This window comes from Gracilinanus agilis, chromosome 2 (assembly GCF_016433145.1).
Source record: "Gracilinanus agilis isolate LMUSP501 chromosome 2, AgileGrace, whole genome shotgun sequence".
Lineage (NCBI taxonomy): Eukaryota > Metazoa > Chordata > Mammalia > Didelphimorphia > Didelphidae > Gracilinanus > Gracilinanus agilis.
The window spans coordinates 453,542,932-453,563,805 of record NC_058131.1 but is presented as its reverse complement, the minus strand read 5'-3'; the positions used below and the strand labels follow the sequence as shown (position 1 = coordinate 453,563,805).

Genomic DNA, 20,874 nt, shown 5'->3' with positions numbered 1-20,874 from the left:
GTTATTCTACATTGGTGAGCAGGTTCCTACACCAATGAAATCATATCTTTGGTGTATATATCTGACTATTGCATTGCTGTCAGAATATAATTAATCTAATTGTCATTTCCCTAACTCGTAGGATTTAGAGCTGGAAGGGATCAGAGGACCTACTAATATAGATTTAGAATTGGAAAGGTCTTTGAGGAAATTATCTGGTTAAATCAGTTCATATGTATATATATTTTTTTTTTTGGTGGGGGGGGATTGAGGCCTAGGCAGGCTAAGTGATTTGTGTGAGGTCAGACAGAAAAGAAGTTTTCAAACTCAAGTCTTCTAACTTCAAGTCTATGATGCCTTTCTTAGTCATTATCTTCTTTGATATTTCTAATATTTTTAAATATGATTAAGCACTCTTACCTCCCTTTGCTTTTGTGACATTGCTTTCTCTTGGTTCTCCTCTTACCTGACTGCTCTTTTTAGTCTTCTTTGCTATATAATCATCCATCTTCTCTCTTCTGAGTGTGAGTATCCTCAAGGACCGTTTTCTCTCTCAGCAATTTTTCCATTGGTGATTTCATCTGTCTCCATGGGTCATTATTGTCTCTATGTAAATGACTCCCATATATACATGTGATCAACTCTAATCTCTTTCCTGAACTATAATCCTGTATCACCAGCTGCCTATAGGCATCTCAATCTCAACATATCCAAAATAGAATGAATTATCTTTTTCCTTATAAACTTGTTTGTCCTCCAAGCATCTCTGTTCTCCCAAGTTGTGATCTTGTAGTTATCTTTGACTCTTCCTATTAGTTGCCAAATCTTTTAGATTCTATTTCCATAACATTTCTTCAGTCAATTCTCTCTACTCCCAAAGCTACTACCCTTTAACTCAGATCTTCATCATCTTTCAGTGATTAGTGATAAGAGCCTTTTAATTGTTCTCTCTGCATATATTCTTTTCCCTCTTCAGTCCACTGTCCACACAACTATCAAATTAATTTTCCTAAGACACAAATATAGACAGGTTACTCAAAAACTTTCATTGGTTTTGTATTGCCCATAGAATAAAATACAAACATGTTAGCATTGAAAGCCTTCCTCAGTCTGACATCTACCTACCTTTATAGTCCAATTTCATAATTCTTTATGAACTCTGTGTTCTAGTCAAACTGATCTATTAGCTACCCATTTTCTGCCCTTATTCATTTGTGCAGTCCATTTCCATGCTAAAAATGGACTCCTTCCTCATACAGACCTCTCAGAATTCTTGTTTTCCTTTAACTCCTAGATATCATCTCATCAAAGAAGCCTCCTCAAATTCCTCTTAGAGAGGATAGTTCAAATTCTCACTTTCATTTATTGTCCTTGTATTGATTCGTATATAGCGCAAGCTCCTTTAGAGTAGGAATTATTTCATTTTTGCTTTTATATTCCCATTCCCTAGCACCTTGAACATAACGGGCACTTCATGATTCTAGAGTTAGATTGTTCAATATAGGTTCATTGAAGTGGGGATAATTTACAGTACTTAGTTGCTCTTCGGTTCTCCTTCCTCCTCTCCCACCCTCTCAAGTAGGCAACAGTTTGCTTCCATTTCTGGTTGGATGACCAGAATTAAAGAGTTAATGGTTTAATGTCAGTGTCATAGGAAGTGGCTAGTGGAATACCTCTCATGCATATATGCTTGGTCCTTTGTTGTTCAACATTTTTATCAATAAAGTTTTGTGAATGGAACACTGGACTGAACACATCAATATAATTTCTATTTAGATTCTGTCACTAATTAACTTGCTTCTTGTTATTTGGGAAGTCCTTTATCAGTTTTAGTCTCTATAAAATGGAGGAAAAAAACCCCGTTATCTTCAGGTTTGAATATGAAGAAAAGACTAGGGACTTGGGGTAGCAGGAAAGGAATATTTCACTCAAAAGATTGAAAGACATTTTTACTGGTAGCCTCTCCTGTGTTATTATAATAGTTTGCAAAATTTAACATAAGAAATAACCAAATTGTTATAATCAATGGGGTACAGTATAATGCATGCTAGCTATGGAATCAGAGGATCTGGGTTTGGAATCTACTTATTTTTGTCATTTTGGGCAAGTTACTGTAAAATGAAGAGGTTAGAATAGATGGCCTCTAAAGTCTTTTCCAGCTCTAAATCTATGTTTTTTTTTTTATTGTTTTAACTTGTTTGTTTCTCTTATAGGATAAAGTTTTAAAAAACAAACAACTTTTCCTGAAGTACTTCTAAGAAGTTTAAAACTTTTATGCAAGTTTATTTAAGAAACCATAGATAACAAAATGAGATCGATGAGTCTGTTTTCTTTTTTATATACATATATAGGGGTTGCATTAGATAACCTCAAGGGTCATATCTAACTCTTACGATGATGTGACTGTGAAACAAGAATGAAAATATATGACTCACAACAGTATTAAGCATGTGTAAGCAAAAGGAACAACAGTGAGTGAATATTGGGACTGCATAGCATCAAAACTAACTTTTTTTTTTTTTGCATGTCAAGAATGGTACAAAAAGGAATTTTCTGATAATTCTCTTGCCTTGCTTAACAACTAAAATCAAGAATGCAGTAAATACACAACAAGCTTATTATAATTAATATTCCAAAACATAAGTCAGTAAAAACAGTAAAATTTCAAGCCAGTTTAAATTTATATTGTGTTGAACAATTTTCAGTCTTTTTGTTCACACCACCTCATTTGACCTCCTGCATTAAAGTATTTCTGACATCAGTTACAGTCATCAATAATCTCTTTCATGTTGAATAAAGAGAAGATGACAAAGATCCATCCTGGGTCAAATAGTGCAGTCTTAGGTATTCATATTCCAACTCATTATTTGCATCTGAAAGTCCTTGGATTGTAACTATATGGCACTCAAAGTTTGTTTCATCCTCCAATTGAATGAGAACTTCTTGAAGACAGGGATCATAGTTTTGCCTTTCTTTATATTTCTAGGTCTTAGCCCAGTGCCAATTAAGCACATGAGTGCCAAATAAATACTTGTTGGACTCCTGCTAGATTGATTTGAAAACTATGCCAAGAAACTAAATAATTTATTCAACATAAAACTTCTAGAAAATGAAGAACTTTTCAGGGCATTCTTTAACACATCTGAACAGGCCTTTTAACTTATGAAATATCAACATATATACTAAGATGAATAGCTATTGTCTACTAGTAGGCCATAAGTACCATGGCCATTGTAAAGCAACAGTACCCGTGATTCAAAATGGAGGCACTCCTGCTCCCAAGGAGCTTACATATTAATAGGGGAAGATTTATTTAGGAGACTTCAACCACAAGCCAGTTGGAAAGACTCCTTGGTTCTTAGGGTATAGTGGCAAAACAGAATGTAATTGAAGCCTTTTTGTGTCATTTTAATGCCATCATTAGCAAATGCTTTTAGAATAACTATTGTATGTAGTGTGTGGGTATAAAGCATGTTCAAGACACAGCCTCTAACCTAATGTGTTTTATTTAGCCTACTTAGGAATGTACAATATATCTATGAAAAGCCAACAAAGGTCAAGGTAACTGTTAATTAAATATTAGAGACAATGAATGCCCATTTGGGGTTCAAGGAAGCAGCTGTTTGGCAATGTACAAAAAATCGACAAAACTCCCTACCAGTTAATGGACAACAGATTCATTGAGCTGGGAGGTAGATATATAGAACTGGACCTTTCCAGAGAAAGGATGTCAGATATTTGCTTTAACCTGGAAAGGTTCATAGTGGACCTGGTGTCAATTGCCACAAGGGTACATGGAAAGCCCTACCCTGTTTGCACAAATTTTGGCCCAAGATACAGATAATATTCAATTTAAACATATTCGATACAGAGAAGATTAGCATGGCCCCTGTGCAAGGATGACACGCAAATTTGTGAAGCGTTCCATATGGCCCCTGTGAAGAGGGGAAGGGACAAGAAACCACTGTAAAAAGCCCTGAATTTCTGGGGCTAGGAGCTTGGCTTCGAGAAGAAAGTTGGTTTAAGGAAGAAAGTTAGCCTCAGGAGTCTCCTTCAGTTCGAGTCATACTCTTGCTGAAGAGACTCTTGAGGACTTCTGACTGGAAATTGGACCTAAAGGAACCTTTGTCGGTTATGAGCTTCCATTAGAATGGCAGTTGGGGTATTTAGCTAAGCTGCTCTCTACCTCTTTCCTACATTTCCCTCTATTTACTATCACTACTTTGATGTAATAAAGCTACTAACAGCCTCATAATTTAATTTTAATTATCACAATAGGAAGGGAATGCTGAAGTGGTAACAGCCTTTTGATGATCTAACCTTCTTATACCTAATAGCATTCACTTACAATTGAGGCCCTACAAAATTGAGATATTTGTGAAGATGCAGATATGGTCTTTATGCCACCTCTTAAGAAATCAATATTTTTGTCAAAGCCCTGAAGAAAGAGCTCTAATATTGACCTGTTAGCATACTTCAGCATTGCAGTGGATATATGCTCTCAGCATAGTGGGTACTTTGGAAATCATGGTGTTCTATGGTCTGAAATTATCTACTATAGAATTAATATTTGTTTGAAAAATTTTGTATGTGTGTGTTTGAGGAAAGCAGCAGCTTGAGATTGTTGAAAGTACCGTATAGTTTCCTGAATTCAAGTCTGTTCACTTCTTTCTGTTCAATTAGTTCATTGTTCTTTTGTACAACTTAAATACCCACCAAAGCTCAGGGAACAGACTAGGGCTGGATGCACGTGTGTGTGTGTGTGTGCGCGTGCGCACACACACAAATATTGACTGTACACATATGTGTACACATACACACATATCTATATCTACATATCTATAGTTATCTATATAAAGATAATAGTTTAACCCATGAGAACTGATGAGGTTACCGAGAGTACAGAGGGAGACTAGAAGAAGGCTAGGACACAGTGGGGAACAGCTACATTTAGGATTCAGGAAATGGATGATGAGCTAACAAAGGAATCTGAGGAATGATCAGCCAGTAGGATAACCATATTGTGAAAACTGAGAGAAGAGAGCAAATGAGTGTGGTTTGAAAATGGATGAGGCCTGAGAAAGGATCATCAGATTTGGCAATTAAGTACACCTCATTGATACATCTCCTGACATGTGTTGGATTCAGGGTACAGATTGAAACATTATTTTGGATAAGTCCAAAACAGTTTGTTTTACTTGACTACATATTTGGTAGAAGGGTTTTTTCCCCCTTTTTCTTTTTCAGGTAGAGAAGAGGTAGAAGAGAGGGAAATTTTTTTCTCAAATGCAAAAATATTAATGAAAAATGTCATTGGCACAGAGTAAGTGTTTTGAAACTTTATGGGTACTTCTAGCATCGCTATATTAAAGCAGAATAATAAGAAATGTTAACTGTGGCAATTATTCTCTGAGGTTAAAAAGATCTTGTATAGAATTTTGGACTTTGGACTGCATGACAGTTGTACTTCTGGAAGCACAGTTTGACTTTAGTCTGTTGATGATAGGAAATATGCATGAGTTATATTCTTATTTTATGCAGCCATTCTTAAGAATAGAGAATTTTTTTTTTGGAGAATGGTGTTAAAATACATTTCTAGTATTAGGGGAAAACATTTTTCAATGCAGCAGGCCATCATTGTGATTAAAAGTCCTTAAAACAATCATTTCAAAGATTATATATACAAAGCACAAGAAGTACCAAGACTTGACATCATTTACTGTTTCTTCATTCAAACGTTTCAACAAGTTCAATAGCCTTCAATGGGATTTCCCACACATGGCCCACATTTAGCATCAATAATATGGAATTAAAAGCTTAATCCTAAAGTTGTCCACTATCAGACGGTAATGTTGACAGGAATTTTTTTTAAAGCCTTGGTTTTAAAACTATTTTCCAGGAAACCTCCAATAAGGAGTGAGTAGTTCTTCTGGCTAACTCAGACCAAGAATATTTTGGTAATTTGTTGGGAGTTTATTCTCTCTCCCTCTCAGACTTTTTGCTCAAAGTTTCACCTATTCCCAAGCTTCCTCATCAAGCACCTAGTAGTCTACACTGGACACCATGCCAGAGGAACTTTTGTCTTAGAGCTTCTTTCTCCTGATTAGTGACTGCCTCTTCCAGATAATTTATTTTAGAAAGGCCCCAGATATACTTCATTTCCCTCCCTCCTTTTCAACCATTTAAAAACAGCCACCTTGACAATTACTTTGTCATAGAATATACCCTTTCCTTCCCTACTCACCTCTTATTCCTCTAGTTCTAAAATCTTGAACAAGGATCAAATCAACTCCATAGCTCTTCTAAATAGAGTATGTTAAATAACTCCCCTATATAACTCCATGTAACCAAAGGTTCCCTAGCCACTATTCCCTTGCAATATCCTCGAGGAAAAAGGCTTTTTTGCTTTTATATTTGTATACTCATCCTTTAGTATTTTGCAAATTTAATTCATGCTTTTTCATTCATTCATTCACAAACAATAGAAATGGATAGTGTGTTGACCCCAGAAATAAAGGAGGGCTAGATTGCTTTCAGAAAATTTCAACCTTCTCCTTGAAATAAAAGCTATATTTTTTCATACCGATATTCTACTACACAGTTACTAAAGAAAATTAGTATCACATGGAGGATAGCAGGGAGAAGCATAATAGGTTTTATCAGACTCTAGTATTTAAGAGAAAAGGACCTTCTAAGAGCAGGAATAATGTATAATTGAAAAAGATGAGCTAATCATAGGTTGAGGGTAAGCAATAATATAGGGGGACAGCTGAATTTCTCCACAGATGTCCTGGCAACATCAGGAAAAAGTGAGAAAGATTCCTAGCATGTAGGATGAGACCCTCTGTGGTGAACTCATAGGAGAACATGGACAAAAAAACTACACTGGATAAATAGGCACGAATGGATTGTAATCTGTTTCATTGGTGGAAACTTGTTAATAGATGAGATTACAGATGTCTACTTGTCAGCAACCTCTTCGTCTAAAGCCTTATGATTGACATACTTTATTTACATAAAATGACTCTTCAGCTGAATCTTCTAAACCTAAGGGAGATACCTACTTCCTAAATAACATATACTCTGTTTATTGAATGTGACTCAGAAGGGTATAATTTGCAAGGAGGAAATAGAAAAGTTTTCTATTTTTTCTTTCAGGTAATTCAGTTTTGTAATAAACCATTTCATCTCTATAGATATAGATATTCATCTATAAATATAGTTATCTTTTTCATGGCAAAAGATTGGAGATACTATTGTTTTGTGACTCATAAAGAGTAAGTAGGCCCTTTCTGAAATAACTGAGTGGCTCCAGAATTCTATTCACTAAAAAAAAAAAAGTGATTTAAAAAAGTAAACATAGCTATAGAACAGAAAACAAACCGTGTATTTCCTTTATTCTACCTGTCCAAAGATAGCCCCCTTTTGGTTCTGAAATTTCTATCATATTGGATGAAAAGAAATCTAAGATAGATGGAGGGAAGAGGATGAGTATTAACTCTAGACTACAATCAAACTTTTGTCCTTAAGAAGATGAACTGCTAAATTTCATTGGTATAAATCAAGGTACAACTGTGAAGCTTAATAGAGAGCTTGCATAGAGCCTCCAAAAAGACATTTAATGCAGCCTGAGTCTTCATTAATTTCCTCTTTTTAATATTCCATCTCTCCATCATCTTTCTCATTTTCTGATGCCTACAAATGGTCCAAGCTCTCATTTAGCTTGAAATATTTCACGTAAGAAGAAAGAGATAAGAGATTTTTTATTATTTGTTTTTAAAGCCAAGCAGATCTTTTGCAACCCAGGGGAAGTTTTTATTAGCACCTCCTTGTGTTTTTATTGTAATATCTTCTGTCCTAAGCTTTGGTCAGTTTAAGAAACAACTACTGTTATATTGAATCTCTGGGAGCTTGAAGATCACCTTTGATTGACATATAAGTCAGTTGGATGGAATGTTCCCAGGGAAGTCATGTGAGAGGCAGGAGGAGGGGCAGTTGAGAATCCTGCAGAAATTCTGGGTCTTTGACCTGTGCTGAGGCTGGAGATCGGTGGATCCTGGTCTTGGAGTGAGGGGTGCAAACATCTCTCTGCAAAACTCTTCCTGTACTTAAGATACTGTTCCAACCTGTACCTGACCACTTGGTGTCTACTGCCCCTAGATATTAGGAGTTACATCATCTAGATATCTAGGTTTCCCAGGGCCCAGGAGGGATCTGGGAAGTGGGCAGGAGATGAAGAAGAGGGTGGAAAAGGGTGGAAATAACTCAACTGTAAGGCTGAAGATCTATTGAAGAAGAAGTCAAAATATCCCAACAGTTTACCTACTCTGGTTTAGTCCTGGCCAGACTGAACCAGAGGGAAGCTACATTGATTCTTCATCTGCCAGCAGCTGAGATTTCATTAGTAACCAGTAGAATAGGGTCTCCTATCCCACAGTCCTTTACCCCTATCCTTCTTGTTTAATATAAAGTTTAAAATACCTTCCTAAAGCAGTTTCCAAGCTTGTTTTGGGAAGGGAGAAATCGCAGTCAGAATACAAGGCATTATCCCAGCTAAAGAGCCCAAATCAATATATCAATTAACCCCAGGTGGGTCCTCAAGGGATATACCTCTTAGATCTGAAGGATCCTGCCTGGGCAACTGATATAAGGGAGAAGGGTCATCTTATTCTCTCTGTACATCAATTTACCATCTCAAATAGATCGAGACCTCCCATAATTATAACACTACATTAGTACAGGGTATTTCTGTTCTTGTTATGTTATGAGAAATTTTTCCGAAACATTTTACAAGATATTTTAAAATGTACACATAAGATCATGAATAGTTACAGGTCTTAGGTTAAGAAAATAACAGAAGAACCTACTCTCCCTCAATTATTGTTTTAGTCAAAAGGCTTCAAAAAATGACGTGACAGTTTTCCACAATGCTGGCTATATCCCTAAGATTATTGTGGGAATGGCAAAAATTATTGGTTACAATATTGATTATAATTCCCAAGTAAATACATTTGCTTTTTTTCCCATTGAAAACAATGTTCTGGTAATAATGACAGAGTAGAGTTATTTTATACAGTATATGCAAACAATGTGAAATTTCAGTTGGTGTAGGTTCAACTTTAACATGGACCTTATGCTCTTACCCTTTGGTTAAGTTATTGCACTGCTTACTGCATTGGAATATTGTAACAATAACAATATAAAGTATATAAACTAGAAGTTAGTCTTTGTGTGAAAGTGAAAAAATCAGAATATTTGTTATAGTTTTGAATATCATTTTGGTAAGCAAAATATAATATTTTATTTAAAAACCCTTCAACTAAAAAAATTGAAATAACTAAATTTAAGTTGTTTTAAATTATTTATTGTCTCTAATTTTAAAAAAGTGAAATAATATCCCATTGCCTTGTATAATTAATACTTAAGAGAAGAAAACATACTGGAATAACTAAAACAATACAAAGACAATAGAGATGTTTTAAGTCATAGAAAGGCACAAAGTAAAATAGCCAAATTCAGAAGATGCAATCCATTATATTTATCTTTGGAATTCACAAGTACTTTTATTGATGAAGAAGAAAGACCACTCTCTTTGCTTTGTCATAAAACCTAGTAAATTGAAATATCATAAAAACGGACGATAAAATTTTTGCAAAACAGATTTTTTTTCTACAGAAAATTATATGCTTTTAATGAGTAAAAAACTTTCATAGACATGAAGGGAATTGTTTACATTGTGTGTAAGGTTGCTTTTTTTTTTTTTAAGCAAAAATGCTAAATGTAAAAGACATCATCGAGGAGAAACATTGATGCCATTTGTATCTATTGATGTGGTTGAAATTATGCTTGCCAGATCATACACAAGGCAACTTTGAGTGGTTACACTTGTGGATCATATAATGGGAAACAGTTGCCTTTATGTTCATGGCATCTATTTGATAAACTAAAATGTTTTGTAGTTTGCATTTAGTTAAAATGCCCATTTGATTATATATATATTTATTTTATTTTTTAAAATGGATATTAGAAAATATTTGTTAAATTTCTTAAATTTACTTTGTAAACTTATTGGTCACATTCAGAGAAAATTTCCATATAATTGACAATTTTAAAAGAGTGAATATGATATAATATGGGAAAATTATGTTAGACTCCATACTAAAAGAGTTAGTTGATGTCAAGACAAAATGTAGATTTAGAAACACTAGTTAAAAGTATAGTGCCTGGAGGCAGCTAGGTGGCACTGAGTTGGGAGGATCCGGGTTCAAAGTTGACTTTAAATATTTCCTATCTGTATGAGCCTCTTAATCCTGTTTGCCAAATCCTGGCCCTTACTTCTTAGAGTTGTTACTAAGACAGAAAGTAAAAGAAAGTGTAGTCCTTTGTGTAATTTAGAACACATTGAATGCTTGAAAATCACTTGTATTGGTAATCAATCAACAAGCATTTATTAAATAGCTTCTGTGCCCCAGGCTCTGTGCTAGGTACCTGGGTTATAAAAATGAAAAGTTCAATAGTCTATTAAGGATTTAAGAACTTTTGTAAGAGGAAAAGACCCTGTATATATGTGTGCGTGTATGTATGTATATATAAATAGAAACAATACATACAAAATAGATTCAGAATATTTGGGGGCTGGGTGAGGAGTTTTGAGACATTAGTAACCAGGGGGATCAGGAAAAACATTTAGAAGGTGTTGTTTGAGCAAATTCTTAGGAATTCTAATAGGCAGTGATGAGATGAGTAGAAGAGTATTCTCAAGACTATGCAAAACAATATTCTATATGTATACAATTGTAAGATTAAAAATTAATATCCAAATACTCCATGTATTATATTTCATAAAGTTTATTAATAATAACTTGAAGTAAGGGAAATAAAGAGCTAGAGTAAATAGGGAACTAACCCAGCCTTGGTTGTGAGAGAAGAGGAGCAAGGGTGGGGTTACACATAATTTATAAACAATACATAAGCATACAAGGTGGGGATGAAAGAGGAAAGGGATGCTGGGAGATGTAGTTCAAAGGTACAAAATTTCTATTAATACACAATCCATCCTCTATTCGGCCACTAATGTGATTTTCCTAAAGCTCTGGGCCAATCATATTTTTCCTCTAATCAATAAACTCCAGTGACTATTGCCTCCAAGATCAAATGCAAAACGCTCTGTTTGACATTTAAAACCCTTTATAACCTAACCCTCCTACCTTTCTAGACTTAATACATCTTATTCCCCAACACATACTCTTCCATCCAGTGACAATAGCCTTCAGCCTATTTCATGAACAAGACATTCCATCTGTCAGCTCCCAGCATTTTTCCTGGCTTATCTTCCATGTCTGGAATGCACTTCTTCTCTGCTCTCGCTAGACTTACGTTTAGTTCCAATTAAAACACTAACTTCAATAGGAAGCCATCCCCAACTCCTCTTAATTCTAATGCTTTCCCTTTGAGAATTGTTTCCTATTTTTTAAAAAAGCTTATTTTGTATATATTTGTTTGCAGGTTGTTTCCCTCCATTAGATTGTAAGCTCTTTAAGAGTAGGGACTATTTAATATCTCTTTTTGTATTTTCATTGCTTAACACAGTGCCTAGCACATAGTAGGTGCTTAATAAATGTATATTGATTGATTGATTAATAAATCTGGAAAGGCAGGCTAGCACTGGATTGAGAAGGGTTTTGGATACCAAACAGAAGAATTTGTATTGATCTTTGAGGAAACAGAAAACCACTGGAACCTCTTGAAAAGGGTGAATGATATAGTCAGTCTTAGGCCTTAGGGATATCACTTTTTAAAAAAATCCTTGCCTTCTGCCTTAGAATTGATACTAAATTTTGGTTCCAAGGCAAAGAGTGATAAGGACTAGGCAGTTGGGGTTAAGTGACTTGTCCAAGATCACACAACTAGGAAGTATCTGAGGTTTCAAATGTAGTTCTGAAGCTAGGACCTCCTTTCTCTAGTATGGCACTCTATCCACTCAGCCATCTAGCTTTCCTGGATTTTCACTTTTTTTTTTTTGGTAAGAAAAATAATTTTATTTATTAGACTAGTAATAAACAATAAATTAATGGTTCATGATCTCCCTTGGTGATCAGAGACAATTCATCCAAAATCTCGAATCATTTAACTGTGGGAATAGAAACACAGAAGAAAAACGTTTCTTTGATCACATGGTTCAGTGGGGATATGATTGAGTATGTAGACTCTAAAAGATCACTCTACTGCAAATAATAATATGGAAATAGGTATTGATCAATGATACATGTAAAACCCAATGGAATTGCTCATTGGCCATGGGATGGGGGAGGAAGGAGGGTAGGGAAAGAATATGAATCATGTAACCATGTAAAAATACTCATAATTAATTAATTAAATGAGACTTAAGAAAACTCTTGAATCATTTAAACACAATTTTAAGCTCATTAATAAACCCTCCCACATACAATCCAATTCTTCTCTAAGGTGGGCTAACCTTTTCCAGCCCCTCCTTGATGGAAATCACATTGGAAATCACGTGCCTGATCATAGGATTTCATCCTTGCTAATTTAGATGGAGAAACCAAGTTAGGTTTGGTAAAATTTTACTTCTATCATTTATCCTAATGGAAGAAATCAAGGACACAGCCATGCTGCCCCTGGACATGTTTGATCAAAGCTAGTTTTGTTTACAAGAAAAGATGATACTTATATTTATATTTATAATAATCTTTATTATCCCAATTTTAGAAGATGCCCTGGGGCAAGGAATAAAAAAACATTCTTATGTCTGTCAGGATAATGGAATGAGGAAAAGGCTTGGACAATAAAGTGCAACATTACAGAGGAAGATTAGAAATCAAATGATATAGTATAAAGAATAAATCTTGTCAGTATACATATAGAAAGACATTCCTCCCTGGTCTCTCTATTGTTACTCTGTTGTTACTATCCTTGCCTCCTGTCTTTTTTCACTCCACTCCACTCCACTATTTCTGTTGTTTGGGGGATTTGAGAAGCAAATAATCTCTTCAGTTCTGTTTTTGTTTCTAAAAAAAGTTTTAAACTCTTCTTTACTATTGAACATCCATTTTTTTCCTGTTTTGTTAAGATGAGATATTTGCAAGATAAATCACCCCAAGTTGCAATGCTTCATTGATCTTCAGAACACATTATTCAATTCCCTCTTCATTTTTCTAGTGGGTATAGAATAGTCTTACATTATTTGAATCCCATTCTTTTGTTATAGCGGTGCAAATGGTGAACCCCTGGGTTTGGGAAGGAAACTTTTCTCAGGAATGAGAGGACTCCAAACTTAGCTTAAAAGTAAAAAGAAAGATTTATTAGTAAGGTAGGATTAATGGCCAGCAAGACAGCATGAGTGGAACAGCCATGGGAGGCTGCTCCCTGAGTCCCCCAGTTCTGGGCTTTTTATGTTCTTTCCCGTAGTGTGGTCATGACTCCTTGCACTTAGGCATTCAGTGGAGGGGGTGGGGGGAAGGTTTGTCTATTTGAGACCCTCAGGGCCCCGGAGGTGTATCTCTTTTGTCTATCTCAACTAAAAGGAAGTCCAAGGATAAAGGTCTTTTCCTCAGGAGTCACAAGGGCAGGAAAGGGGAAAGGGAATTTCCCTGTTCACAGTCTGCCTAAGTTAAGGGGTACAGGGTCCCTGCCATTTCTGCACAATGCCCCCCTCTCCAAATATCTAAGGGAAAAGGGACAAAGGTCTCAATCTTCTGTAGCTTCTTCAAAACTAGGTATGGTTGTGTAGCTGGCCCTGCCTACGTCTGAGAGGGAGAAATGCTGACTTTAGGCAAATATCCAGAGATCCAGGCTGGGAGTAGCATCTTCAGTGACTCAGAGTGAGAGCTTTCATCCTAAAAGCAACTAGAGAAGTGGCACTGTTACAAAAAATAGCAGGGTTTAAATCAGGGAGTTTTCTGTCCAGCTGGCAAGATTAAAGAAACAGAAAAAAAAGAACAGAAAATGTAAAAAAAGGAGTAAGAGATTTAAGAGAACCAGGAGGAGAAGGGGACAGGGGTCTACTCATTTTGGAGTGTCCTTATGCCTGTTGTTCTGGCAGAAGAGGAATTTGAGGTCCTCCAGCAGCTCACAGGAATAAGTGTTATCTGTTCCCCCTTCACCACCTGTTTCTGGGGGGTGGTTAAAGGGTTTAATACAAGAGGCATAAGTCCATGTCTGCCCCTCTAATTTTACCGCTGTATCCTGGACTTTCACTTTTACAGCTATATGAAGAGTGGTTTAGTGATGGGAGAGGTTGATAGCAGGGGTACTAATTAGCAAGCTATTACAGTAGGTCAGGAGAGAGATTAGAAGGACCTGAACTAGGGGAATGACAAAATGAGTAGAGAAACAACAGTGGATTAGAAAGATGTGGAGGCAGAACTGGCAAGACTTGGCAGTTAAGTGAGGTGAATGTGAATGAAGAGTTAAGTATAATCCCAAACTTGTAAACCTGTGCAACTAGTATGATGGTAATACCCTCAACAGAAATAGAAAAATTCAGAAGAGGGATTGGTTTTGATGTTATGTTTGGACATGGTGAATTTGACATAATTACAGAACAATTGTTTAGAAATGTTCAAAAGGTAGAGACATATGAATGAGAAGCTGCATATAGTTTTTCAAATTCTTAGACAACTTTGTTAAAAAAAAAAAAAGCCCAACATCATCCAGCAAGCCAGCATATTTTTAAAAGGAAAGCACTTTAGATACACATTATTGTGAAACATGTTGGGTTTCTCATGCTAAAGTACTTTTGAGAGTGCTTGAACTAAAAAAAGAAATTCCAATTTTCTTATTAAGAATAACAAAGATGAAGCAAACTTACTTATTGACAAAATTTTCTTTCTGAAATTTGCATATTTGGCATTTTTGAAAAAAGATTAGTATACAAATCATTGTATGAACCTCAAATTCATATTATCATCCAGAGAGGTAAAATGATTTCATTTATAAAAAAGATAGAACTATGGTAATAAATTTAAAAAATAATATATTTTTTCCCAGTTTACAAAATACTTCTGCAAGTGAAATAGTAAAAATCATTATGTGTTTATTAGTTCCAGTCTGCAGAAACAATTTTCATTTTATTTTTAAAAACAGTTATTTTCTCAATACGAATGTATAAGGAACCATTTATCTTGAATATATGGTACATTTAGTTTTATACTTGTCTTGGTATTAACATTGAAACAAATGTTTGAACTTGAAAATCTTATTATGTTTTGGCTATCCACGAATAAGCAGTTCTTTTGGTTCATCAAAGAAAAAAACCATACAAATTTTACTACCTTGTAGCATCTTATTTATGTGAAACTGGGTTTCCTGCTATAGTTGTTATGAAGACAAAATGTCTTCTTTAATTAATGGTTGAAAAAGAATTATGAGTAGCAATATCACTACTGCCCTTGAATTTTTAGAAACCTTGCATCAAAAACCCATCTTTATAACAATCATATAGTTATTGTTATGATTGTGAAAATTCTAAGGGATTTTATCAACAGTAATTGCATGTTATTTTATTATATATTTAAGGTTCACATGATACAAAATTATAATAGATTCTTAATTTTATTTACATAAGATATTAGGCAAGAAAATTATTTGCATAGATTGTTTTATAAAAAGTAGAAGGAAAGGCTACACAATTTGGGGTTATTGCTACATAAAGTCTGGTAAACCTTTGACCCCTGAAATCTCTTTCTACTGAAGTATTCAGCATGAAACAAAGCAGGCAGTCCTAGTTTCCACTACAAATCTTATACTTGGTAAATATATATTTTTAGATACTTGTTTGAGAATATAATTTTATAGATTCAATTTTTTCAAAGTGATAACTTTCACAAATATTTTATCTCCATTTCTGAATAATCATCATTAGCTTTCTTTTCTTTCCTCCTCTACTCAGTGAGTAGACATTTAGATGCAAAATAAATAATAGTACCTAAATTATCTGTTTTCTAAGTATTACTTATTATATAGGTTAAAGGTGAAAAAAATCCAAGTAAAAATCCTCAGCATTTTAATTACAAGAAGGCAAAAATATTTTAATTGGCATTTATATCTCTAAATCAAATGAATAAATCTGTCAGATTCAGATTCTTGGCAATTTGTTGTCACTCTAAAATTCCAGAATAGCTAGAATAATATTAAAGTTCATGGAATTCAAAACAGACTATACACTTTAGAAAAAATACTAGTGCTACCTTTGTTGTGTCTTTATCTTATTCGTTCAGCATATGCTATATATATATATATACTTAATTAAGGATCAGCAAATCATCCTTGATTCCAGACCCTCCAAATTCCTAGGCATTACACCAACGAGAACACCCTAATGAACCTCTAGCAATCTTTCAGCTGCAGCTTTAGGGTTACTGGGCCTTTCCATCTTTATTGCAGCTAACTCCTCTTTTATGTTTTATTTCTCCTAATTAGAATGTAAACTCCTTGAGGGCATAGACTGTTCTGATTTTTTATTTATATCTCCAGCAATCAGCATAGTGATTAGTAGAAAATTAGCACTTAATGTTTTTTTTATTCATCTATTCATTCTAATCTGTGTTTTAGCAATTAATCTTTTTTTCCTCCATGTACATTTTTTTAAAAGAAAAAGCACAAGATTCCATGTTTGTATAGCATGATTCCCTTGCATCCAATTTTTCCTTGTCTCCATATTCTCTTATTTCTCTTCTTTCCCTTTTCTCAGTTTTCCTTTTCTTTTCCTCTTCCAGTTCCCTCCTTTCTTTCTTTCATTTTCCTTTCACTTTGGTTAATTTTCTCTAACCATTGTTTTCCTATGTTGATTTCCATTTTAGAAATATATAAGGCCCACACTTTTATTCTTTTCTATTCTACCCTTCCTCCATATGCTTTCTTTTTTGAGTGAATCTTTTTCTCTCCTTTTTACCCATATCGCCCCCTTCATTAAAATAAGGAAAAAGTCACAGCAGCAAGAGGTAGAAAGAGAAACACCATTTAAAGTCACCCTAGACAATATAAAATACTTAGGAATCTATTTACCAAATCTTCCAAAACAAACACAGGAATTATGCGAACACATCTACAAAAAACTTCCAAACAATTAAAACTAGATCTAAACAATTGGAAAAACATTGAGTGCTCATGGGTAGGATGAGCTAACATAATAAAAATGACCATTCTATCCAAATTAATTTACCTGTTTAGTGCCATACCTATCAAACTACCAAAAAACTTTTTTACTGAATTAGAAAAAACAATAACAAAGTTCATTTGGAAGAACAAAAGGTCAAGAATATCAAGGGAAATGATGAAAAAAAATGTGAAGGAAGGTGGCCTAACAGTACCAGATCTTAAACTATACTATAAAACAGCGGTCATCAAAATGATATGGTACCGGCTAAAAAAAGAGGGGAGGATCAGTGGAATAGACTTTGGGGTAAGTGATGTCAGCAAGATAGTGTATGATAAACCCAAAGAGCCCAACTTTTGGGACAAAAAATCCACTATTGACAAAAACTGTTGGGAAAATTGGAAAACAATATGGGAGAGATTAGGTTTAGATCAACATCTCACACCTACACCAGCATAAATTCAGAATGGGTGAAGACCTGAATATAAAGAAGGAAACTATAAATAAATTAAGTCAACCAAGATTATTATACCTGTCAGATCTATGGGAAAGGGAAAATTTTAAAACCAAGCAAGAGTTAGAAAAAACTACAAAATATAATTATACTTTATATATTTTAATTCTTGTTAAAGTAATATTTTAATGGTAATATTTTAATTCCTGTTAATGGAATATTTCATCTGCTTAATGGCTGTGTTAGACTTGACTTTGACTGAATTTTCATTTCCTAAATTTAAAATTAACTATTGACTATATGTAAAAACTTGAGATTGAGTTCTGCCTTGTGTAAAGTTAAAAACAGAATTTTGCAAGGTTAGTTAACTCTTTAAAGCTTTTGTATTTGCATAGATATAGAAATAGATATACACACATACATAGAAACATTGAGATTAAAAGTAAACAATTAATTTTCTTTGAGATACATGTGGAAAGATATTCACTAGTTGGCATTTTACAGAAACTCTAAATGGATAAAAGGATTCTCTATAGACAAAAAGGTTCTCTACATGGTCTTATTGCATTGAATCTTGGAGCAATATAGAACCACTTATAGGAGATTCCAAAATCTCATGAAACATTTGCACAATAATTAAATTAACCAAATTGATGAAGAATGCATATCTCCCAGGTTACTCATGCAGTTTAATGGTCAGACCATTGAGTTAGTACTTCAGAATCTGTCTTAGAGACTGAATGTGAGCAGTGAATAACTCCCAGAATTGAATAGTCAGAGAATGGAACTTTTAGCAAGTTATGGAACACCAACATCCCATAGAAATTAAAAGTAGAGATAACTCCAAAGGGCAATGGAAAAAATGTGGTGGCTATAAGGAAGTTGGCATATTATTAATAACATCTTTTATGGCAGAAGTGGCAAAAAAGACAATAATACATTTGTGATAAAGACCAATCATATTCAGAACAAGGCACAACAGTTTGAATCTTGGACTATTTTCCATAAAATTTGAAGACCAGAGGAAGGTTCCCAGCGCAATTATATGTATCCTCTGTGGAAGAATTACACAGGATAAGAAAAAGATAGATGGATTATGGATGATTTAGATCTGTACTAGTAAATGGAATAACTTCATTGATAGACCAGTGATTTCATTGAAATATTTAAGCATTTTGTATCCTTTACACACATACTTTAAGAGTTAAAATCTTAAGCATGGATAATTTTTGCACTGATGACTTGCTAACTATAGTTATTTTAAAGTTTGTTAATAGTATCAAAGTATACTTAATGCTCTGCTTAATTACTATGTTTTCTTGAATGGAGGGAGATAATAATGACTTAGTTAACTTTGTTCTTTACTTTTCCACAGGACTCCCTTTCCACTAACTAGTGTCTATTGTAGGGAAGGTTTGGGAATTGTGTTTAACTTGGTATTAAAAAAGAGCTCCCTGCTCCCATGAAAGAAAATTTATAGAAAGGGAAAAATGGGGAGATATTGAGCTTCTCCTAAGTAAAGTCTTTCTTATTTCTTTACCAGGTCATGTGTTTCCCCATTCTTTTTTCAGTATCCCTTTCTGTGGATATTTTTCACCTTGGCCTTTTTCTTCTCTAACTTTCTCCTTCCTTTAAAAATGTTGTTTATTCCTGTTACTTCAATTTCTATATAAATGAGGCTCAGGTCTCTAACCTTGACCTCTCCTGAGCTCTTGACACACATCTCAAATTGTTTACCAGAGACCTCTGGTGTTCCCCAGTTTTTATCTCTAAATCAACACTCCAAAGGCCAGGTTGCCCTCCAAATAATCTTAAGATTTCAAGTAGTTGTTTGTGGCACTACCTTCCATTCTCTCTCTTCTTTTTGTAACCTTTTTATAAATTTTTGATTTTTCCCTCTCCTTAACCTCTCATATCCTGTCATTTAGGTAACAAATCCTATGTGTTTCACCTCTGTGAATCTTTTATATCTGTTACTTCTTCTCTATTTCCATTGCCACCATTCTAGTATGGTCCTTCATTGTCACCTGACTTGATTTTTCCAGTAGTCTCCTAATAGGTCTTCTGACCTCTGTTTTTTCCCCTTTGCAACATGCATATCAGATCCTCTTACTGGAATATTTTTTGTATACAGGTCATATTTAATCATTCCTCTATTAAAAGAAATCTCCAAATCTCCTTTACTTTTAAAATTTAAGAACATTTAAAATCTGGTACCACCTAGTCTTTATATTCTAATATTACTGACATCAGCAGAACTCAGATACTACCCTTCTTTATAAATCCTTTCCTGTCTGGTCCTCTCCCTCCTCACTTTCCCTTCAAACCTTATATAGTGATTTTGGTTTGTAACTCTCTAATACACTTATTTATTATGTGCCTTATCTTCTACTAGACTGCAAAGTGTAAGAGGATAGAATTGCCTTTTCTAGATTTTCTTTTTTTAGCATTCACCTTTTTGTTTAAGATGAATTATCAGGTCATAATGAATACATGTATTATAGTTCTCATTTGTATAGCACTTGAAGGTTTACTGGATTTTCTTCAAAATGTATGAGGTAGGTAATATAAATATTGTTCTCTATTTTTTACAAATGGGTAAACTGAAATTCAAAAATGAAGTTGTCCATAATTTCAACTAGCTCCCAAGTATCAGAGCCAGGAATTCATATTCAAATATAATGAAAATTTATTTAAAAAACAAGTGTAAATGATTTTTTATGGGTTACATAAGCCAGTAGTGTACACAAATAACAGTTGTCTATATTGCAGTATTTTTTTTTTAAATCAAACCTTTTGAAAAATGCTTGTGTTGATCTATAGGACTTTTCATGGGCGGGGGTGGGGGGAGTGGTAACTTTCAGGCTTATTGCATGCAAATAATCCACTAATTTGCTTGTAGAGATTATTACCTGATATGAAGTTAATGGACTGCCTGTCCTTCTCTTTAGACAACATATTTGCTGTGGTAAAGAAACTGGAACAGAAATAAGAACTGTTATGAGTAAGATTAGATTAGCTAGTTATTAGGTATTGATTATATATTGATTAGGAAGTACCTAGCAGGAAGGAGCTGGAGCTGGGAATTCCAGGTTGGAATGAAGGAGGAGGAAGTCTATCTGTGTTCTGTGTGTGAACTCCATTAGTGGTAGGCAAAAACTGTTGCCAGCCTGGGAGACCTCAGAGCAAAGGACACCTTGCATCCTGTTTTCCCCTGGATCCTGTGTGGTGTGGCATTTAAGGAAAGAACAAGAGAAGAGGACAGTGCTTCAAGCAAACCCCTTACTACTTGGTTCCTGAGACAACTGTAGCTCCTGGCATCCAG

The 20,874-nt window shown here is 34.5% G+C and overlaps 1 protein-coding gene and 1 pseudogene across 1 annotated transcript in view; both read left to right on the top strand.

Moving 5' to 3' along the window:
• Positions 1–20,874, top strand: part of CGRRF1 (cell growth regulator with ring finger domain 1) — a 55,319-nt gene that overhangs the window by 27,317 nt on the left and 7,128 nt on the right. The window lies entirely within an intron of this gene.
• Positions 3,801–3,913, top strand: LOC123238388 (annotated as a pseudogene).